General features: G+C 41.7%; 1 pseudogene; it reads left to right on the top strand.

Moving 5' to 3' along the window:
• The first annotated feature begins 224 nt into the window (after positions 1-224).
• On the top strand, positions 225-5,037 carry LOC116689368 (mitoferrin-1-like; annotated as a pseudogene).
• The last annotated feature ends 2,913 nt before the right edge of the window (positions 5,038-7,950 follow it).

The raw sequence follows: 7,950 nt of genomic DNA, 5'->3' as shown, positions 1-7,950 counted from the left end.
TTTGACGCTTTTTGCAATGTTTTTGTCACTTTTTAACTTCCGACTGCGTCTCAGTCCCCTGATGACTCTATTCTTGGATGATAGATGGCTACATCAAGATTTCCCGGGATATGGGAAGCAGGTAAATGCCAAAAGACACACAGCATGAAGAAGAAGTTTATCTTCTTTGTCTATACGTTTAGGGACCTGATTGTGAGACGCAGTGTGGTCGTGGAGCCGTCGTCATGCTCTTCAAGGCGGCCAATGAGGCTTTAAAAAACAAGCAGATCTCCATAACAGATGAGGAGAAGAAGCGAAACCCGAGCACAAAGACAGCCTTTGTCAGTGCTCCAATATGCCGTGACTGTCTGACAAATTTGTTGGGAGTTGATAAGAAGGTTTAAAAGAGCCCTGATCTCTTCACATGGGAGCACTCGTAAACTTCCTCGGAGAGCGTAACTGGATCCCTCATGTCTCAAGCTACCAGTAGAGCAGCCGCCTTTCTTCTCCCATCAGCTGCTCGTCCGATGGTTGACGTCGATTGTGAGAGTCATTTTCCACCGTTGTAATCTGCGGGATGAAGATATAAAGTAGTGGGACAGTTTACTTCAGATTAAAGCGATTAGAGGACAGTAGGACAAGGACGGAGGAGCGTTCATTGTGAGCTTCAGATAAACAACTTGCTCTGGGAGAAGGGCGAAAACTAAACACACCGGGGACAACAACGTGTACGTGTCCTGAGTCATGTTGCTCGGAATAAAGCTCTGCACTGTCTGCATCTCAATGGTCTCGCATTGAGTAAGGTCTGACCATAGACAGTCAAAGGAATGGACCAACAGGTCCCGTGGCTCTGGACAGAGACCAGTGAAGTCTATTAGAAGCTCTTTAGGAAGTGAAGTCTGTTAGAAGCTCTTTAGGAAGTGTTATATCAAATGGTCCTATAGTGCCTGTGGGCAGTTGCTGACTGAGACATCTTCTGCCTCCATTTATCTGTGTACACAGTGTGTTGATTCATGTTCAAAACTGTGATGGTAGACATTTAATTAGTGGAAAAATTGCAGGGGGGGGGGGATATAAAAAAAAGTAATCACCAAAACTTTCGCACCCCCATGCAGTACCTCCCGGACCCCCTATGGGTCGCGGACCCCGTGACGACCCCTTTCTAAGGGGTTTAGACTGTTGATGGCAATTGTGGATTGGGTTTTGATGTGCCTAATATATAATTGCTTTTTTTTTTTTTTTATTGAAGGGAATAAATGGTCTATTTCACTTTTTAGGTATTTAGCCAAATACAATGTTTTTCGGGTAATAAAGAGGTGTGGCTACTTCTGGCTGTGAACCTGCGTATTTGGTTTCACGATAACCAGTGATATACACTACGTCAAAAGTTTTGGGTCACTTAGAATTTCCATTGCATCCATTATAGAAGAATCCCACTGAGATCAGTTGCCTGTTTTTTTTTAACCGGGCAGTAATCAATTACTTATGTGCTGACAAAATTGCTAAGGGTTGTCCTGTTTCTTAGTTAGTTTTTTTTAAATGATATCAGATAGTAACCAGGATGTTGCCTTTTGGAACATTGGATGAGTGTTGCTGATAATGGGCATTTAGATAGTGCTACCCCTTGTGTTCGTCCTCGGGTCAAATGACCCTTTCAATGTTTTATATCAGAAATATTAGATTTCTTTCAACCAATTGCCAAAAACTACGCATGATGATTCCCCCCAAACTGTCATCCGAACATATTTTATGCAATGAGTTTTTGGGGTGTTTTATTTATCATCTATGCTTTAATTCTTTTGTTTTTAATGGTTTTAAACTCTCCGGCTAAACTTTACACTCTACCCATCTGAGATCCACTCACTCCTCTGATCTACACTATAGGCAAAATAGCATAATTTCTGCCTTTTGGTAACTAACTAGTACTTTCTGTATAATTTGATATAAATGAGCGTTTGTTTGACCCTGATTCCAAGACTACTTACAATCTCTATTATAACCAGCTCAGTTGTTTTTAGGTAATAAGCCACAAAGCCTGGGAAAATGCGATATAAATCAGAAAAAAACTACAAGACATGGACCAACACAGAAAAACACCAATTTCTTTTCTATTTTGGCGCTGGGAAGGACAGTTCATGGTTTAACTGAGACAACACAAGGTTAAGATCAGCCCCCCCCCCCCTCAGAGCAGCTGCTACCCTGTCTAAAGAGTGAAATGGAATTTGTAAGTGACCCGCAAACTTTTGACGGTAGGTATAACAAAAGATAGTAGTCCTGGGATTCATTAAAATTTCTTTTGTAATGATTTGAGGGTGAGCTGTTTGTTTAGAGGACGCGTCCAGCTGGGGTGTTACGGTTTGCAATAACTGTGCAATATGTTATATGTAAATCTTTTGATACCCCAATAACTGCAACAATTTCACTGTGCATTTCATACCTTAAATAGTAATTTTCATAATGCGTATACCAACCATATTTATCTTTCCTACTATTTTTATATATTATGTATATTTGTCTCTGCCCCCCCTTTCTTTTGCACTACTTATATATTTAATCTTATATTATATTAAGTTATTATTATTGCAGTTATAATGACAATAAAGGCTTTCTATTCACCTTCACAGAGCTGGTGGTAAAATGGCAGACTTTCCCTGCTAACTCCCGAATGGAATTAAATAGAATGCAGCTTTAAGGAATTTCACATTGCTCACTTTTCAGATCTGGAAGCATTATTTTTAAACGCGATGAGTTCTACGTCTCACACAAATCACTTGATCGTCATGTTAACGGTTTTTTTTAAAAAAAAATTTTTTTTACCCTAGGCTGAGATAACGCCCCGTGGAGGTATTAGGATAAGTCGTTTTATCGCCAATCCTGTTATAATGAAAAGATAAAGCCATTGTACAAATATGACAAATCCAAAACACTTACCCTAACCTCTTACAAATAAAAAGCCTAACGGAAACCAATCAATTTTGATTTTAATAATTAATTTAAATTAATTTGCATTAGCATAAAGGACCCTCAAAAATGAGATTCACATCAAGGGGCTATTCCCTAATAAGATTTCCATTTAAAAAAAAACGACAAGAAAAAAAAAAAAAGACATTGTTATGTATTCGCAAGTTGAGTCCTGCCCCCGGTTTGTGTTTACAAGTGTACAGGTAGCGTGGCCACGGTTTCTTTCCACGATGCCATCCATGACCCGCTGAAGGGAAGACCAAAGATGTTCACCGTTCCCTTTTTTAAAAAGTAACGTTTCACTATATTCTTTGATTTCACCATTGTCAACAAATCCCTTCAAAGGAACACACCAAACATAAATCCTGCTCACCACAGTATTATCTGTGTATCCAATGCCTCATAAGACTTTATCTCTGTGCCGTACAGCGCCATTGTTTCTCCCAAAAAACAGCAATGAGCCCACTTCTCATCTTTGACCTTTAAGCCGGGTTCAAAAATTAACGATTTTTTGTCCACAAGTCTGAGTTTTGTAAACATACACGCTCACTTCTTAAGCCGGGTGGCGAGTTATCTGTACCATTCCGCGTATGTCTACGCTGTATTCAGCGGCGTTAATCTCACGCCACTTTTTGTGTTATTGCGAGAAGAAAGCGCGGTTGAGTTTTGAAAAACCGACAGCAAAACACGATCCGTCCTCCTGGTTGGAAGTCCTGTGTTTGACCCTTCCACCCCCCCCCCCCGATCGCCCTCTCTACGCGCCTGTTCCGCCCTATTATACTACGCGCTACGGCCGTATCACACGCTATCCAAGGTAATGTAATCACTGAGGTCAACAGTGTTGATAAGCACGCTAAATGCTAAGTAATGTTTAGTGTAAGGAAGCTTCTTGATACACGCATAAGGGCAGAACGAATCGGCGTTGCAACACATATGCCGGTTCATGAATCAGTCTGAGCCCCATGGCTAGTAAATGTAAAACTTTACCACCACTCAATAGATCCCGTTGTTGTTTTTGTGGCCCGGGAGTGAACCAATCTACCCGCTACTTGATATTTTACCAGCGTTGCTAGTGGATGGGGCATGTTCTGACCCTGACCTAGGTGCAAAGTATTTCGCGAGACGGATTTGCTCAACGACCATACCACCTATCACTTTGGGTCCTCGTCGATGGAACTTTGCAACTTTTAAAAAGTAAACTTTCCATCCAGAATCTTACGGCGTCCTTTCAGCTTCTCCTCTCGCTGTCCACTCAAAACGAAACGTTCTACGCTTTTGCCGGCTCGCAAGCCCAAACGGCGTGTGTGCAGCACGCCTGTTGTTGTTTCCGTCTTGTTGCTCCGTGGGTGTTGTAGTTTTTCTACATTACAGTTGTTGCAACAGCATTGGGAAAAAAACTACTAATTTTGGCAGGCCAAAACGACAAAAATTGACGCTGTTAACATGTTTTTTTTTTTGCGCTAACACCGGGGGGGGGGGGGGGGGGTAAATAAAGGATTAACTAACAGCATTGATAAGTTCTATTGCCAATATGACGTGTGTGTGTGCTAAAAACATCTAACCTGCTACCTTTGTCCCTCCTTGGGCCCAGTGGTGCAGCAGAGGATGCCAAGTACAATCGCCGTATCGGGGCTCTGGACTGCCTCCAGACGGTGACGCCACCGAGGGGATCGGAAGCCTTTTCCGCAGCTAAGCCGCAGCTGACCAAGACGTCCCCTTCCAGGCCCGTGGCACTTCAGCACCTACGAGCTGATGCAGGAGCAGCTGAACCCTCACAGACACTACTACCCCGGCACCACCTCGTGGCGGGCGGCGGCGGGGGCCATGTCCGCGTCAATAACCACGCCGCTACGACGTCTGTAAAACTCTGCTCAACCCGCAGGAGAACGTGGCGCCACTCGGTAACATCAGCGAACCTGTCGGTCATGGCCAACGCCTTCAGGACCTTGTACCGGCTCGGCGGTTTTTCCGCTTTCTTCAAAGGGGCCCAAGCCCGCGTCATATACCAGATGCCCCTCACCCCCATTCGCGTGGTCGGTGTACGGTTTCTTCAAGTACTTCCTCACCAAGTCAGCCGCGCAGCAGAGCCAGACGTGATGTAACGTGGAAAGTGTGTTTGAGAAACTACACTTTGACTGGAACTGACGGAGGCAGACTTGACCTGACTCTGTTTTTTAGTGTGTCCCACAGGGAAGGTCCCATCTTTGTAAAGGATTACTCCTTATTGCCTTCTTTCTTCAAGGGGCCCAAGCCCGCTTCATCTACCAGATCCTCGCGTGTCGGTGTACGAGTTCTTCAAGTACTTCCCACCAAGCAGCAGCTGCACAGCAGGCCACGGATGTAAATGGAAAGTGTGTTTGGGAAAACTACTACGCCTTTGACTTGAACCTGACTCTGGGGGTTTTAGTTATTGTTCTCACAAGGAAGTCATCTTTGTCAAGGCTGCATCCTTATTGTTGATTTTACCGAAATCGTTTGTGTGTACTCAGGTAAGTAATGTTGCCAACCAGGATATGCCACACAGAGATACTAATCTTTAAAAGACAGAGAGTTTGTCGTCTGCTTCCTCCTTCCTCTCCCCAAACACACCTCCCTCTTCTACATGTGGAGAGCCCAATAATGAGTTGGCTTGACGAGCTTAGCGCTCTAATATAGGAACTTTTTATTTATTTTGTTAGCTTTCGGAGTTTTTTATTTTACGGATGGTAAGAAACCCAATGAGTTGTTTTTAGTTCATTGTGATATTTTTGAAAACCCATTCCAACCAATCACAGTTCAGCTTTCCAGTACCTATAAATATTTATGCGCTTTTTAGCTTTTTGGTTTTCTCCCTTTCGGCCTTTGGTTTGCGTTAATAAGACGCTCCATCTCTCTGCTCTTGCTACCGCATCACCGTTGATTGAGAAGTAACTTTTTTCGTCCCTCTGGTCGGCCGTCAGGAGTATTTCAAATGTCCGGAGAAGCCAGTAGAAACGCTCGGTTCTTTCGGTAAAAGTTGAGGCTTGAGCGGAAGAGTGCGAGATCTTCCTTTCAGGTCTGTGGATATAAATTAAGCCTGACCGTAAGATTTTTAAGGTTTATACGATACGATATTTTTGGTGTATTTAACCCTTGTGTCGTCTTCCGTCAACCAGGTGTACAAAAAAAAAGAATGTTTTGGTGACGTTTTTTTCAACATAATTATGGCTTTTTTTTCACCCATTTGTCACTTTTTTCAATGCTTTTGGGGTTGTTTTTTGATATTTTTATGTTGACATTGTTCAGCGCTTATTTCTACGGCCTTTTTTGGTTCGAAATTTTAATTAAAAACGGTCAAACTGACAGGAGGCCAACAATAGGGTTAAAATCCGAATATGCCGATATATCACCGCATATATATACTTTAAAAATCCAGAAACGTTAACAAACCACGAGATTTCCCTAACATATTATTTGTAAGTTATTTATGATTTCTCACTAAAATATGATTTTTTTTATTTAGGTCACAACCACAACAAAGCACATCAAAATATATAAACAGTTCTGATAAAAACATGTTAAAATTAACAACTTAAGAATGAACTTATGCTTTTTTGTTCAAAGGACTTTAACAACAACAAAAATCAGTGGGTTGCCAAGAGGACGTTGTGAGCGCCCTCTGTGGACAGAGTCCTCCACGACAACGCTCAGACCACGCTGACAGTCCGTTTTATTTTTGAAATGTTTTTTTTTTTTTATTGGCCATTATAAATTCCGATACCGATGATCGGGAAATGCCTGAGAGCGGCCAATAATTATCGTCCTGCCGCTATATCTCGGGCTCTAATATATGAAATTGTTCTTCGTACATGTTTACTGCCCTCTGCTTGGGGGAGACAATCCTCATTCCATGTTTTGTACTTTTGGGCATTTCCTGCTTAGATAAATGTCCTAGTTGCTCTTCACATCATAACCTGGTGACATCTAACCTCGCAAACTAAAATGCTGTTTCAACTTTTTAATCTCTGTGTCCAATTGCAGTGCCAGTGTCTGCAAAAGTCTATTTTATTCTAGTCTTTTTTGTCATATGTTTTTTTGGTGCTGTTCAGTTCAGATTGCGAGAGCTTGTTTCTCTCTCAGTATCTAGGTGATGAACGGTCCCAGTTATGCCGTGTTGAAGCCCAACGATGATCCGAATCACGCACAATATCGGCTTGTTTTAAATATCTCCCTGTGAACATGTTCAGAAAGAAAGGCAGCTTTGTGTTTTATGTGTAGGCCAACCTGAATATATATATAGTTTTGGAGAGGCCACAATTTTCTGAGAACAACATTATGCAGTCCAGAAAAGTGTCCAACTAAGACTGTTAACTCAGAAGAGCCAATTCGCAACCTTCACTATTTATTGTGCTTTAATCTAAGGTTTAACAGGCATGCATGCCTACATACATACTAACCTACATCCATACATACATAACGTAACATACATACTAACATACATACATACATGCATACTCCATTCATACATAACATACATCATACACATAAAATACATACTACATGCATATCATACATTAACATACATTACAACATACATACCTCCTACATACAGTGGCAAGAGCTAAGTTTACACCCCCATGCTAAGTTGATTAAAAAGGGGAATTAAAAAAAAAAAAACTCTTTTGAAAATTGCGCTTAATGCCTATTCAAAAACTTTTTGAAAATGGGGGGTGTATACTTTTTAATCAACTTTAGCATGGGTGGGTTAAATTCGTCCTGCAATGTACATACAAAACAAGCGACACACACACACACCACCCACCATAAACCAACACACACACACCCACACACACACATGCATACAAAAACATATACCCACATGCATCCATACACACAACACACACACACAGCATACAAAACTAGATACACACACAACCACACATGCATACAAACATAGATACACACACACACACACATGTCATAACAAAACTAGATACCACCACACACACACACACATGCAATACAAAACATAGATGCACCTACTACATGCAA

The sequence above is a fragment of the Etheostoma spectabile genome, chromosome 5 (assembly GCF_008692095.1).
Source record: "Etheostoma spectabile isolate EspeVRDwgs_2016 chromosome 5, UIUC_Espe_1.0, whole genome shotgun sequence".
Lineage (NCBI taxonomy): Eukaryota > Metazoa > Chordata > Actinopteri > Perciformes > Percidae > Etheostoma > Etheostoma spectabile.
The sequence above is the reverse complement of the archived record's forward strand: the minus strand, read 5'-3'. Positions and strand labels throughout refer to the sequence as shown.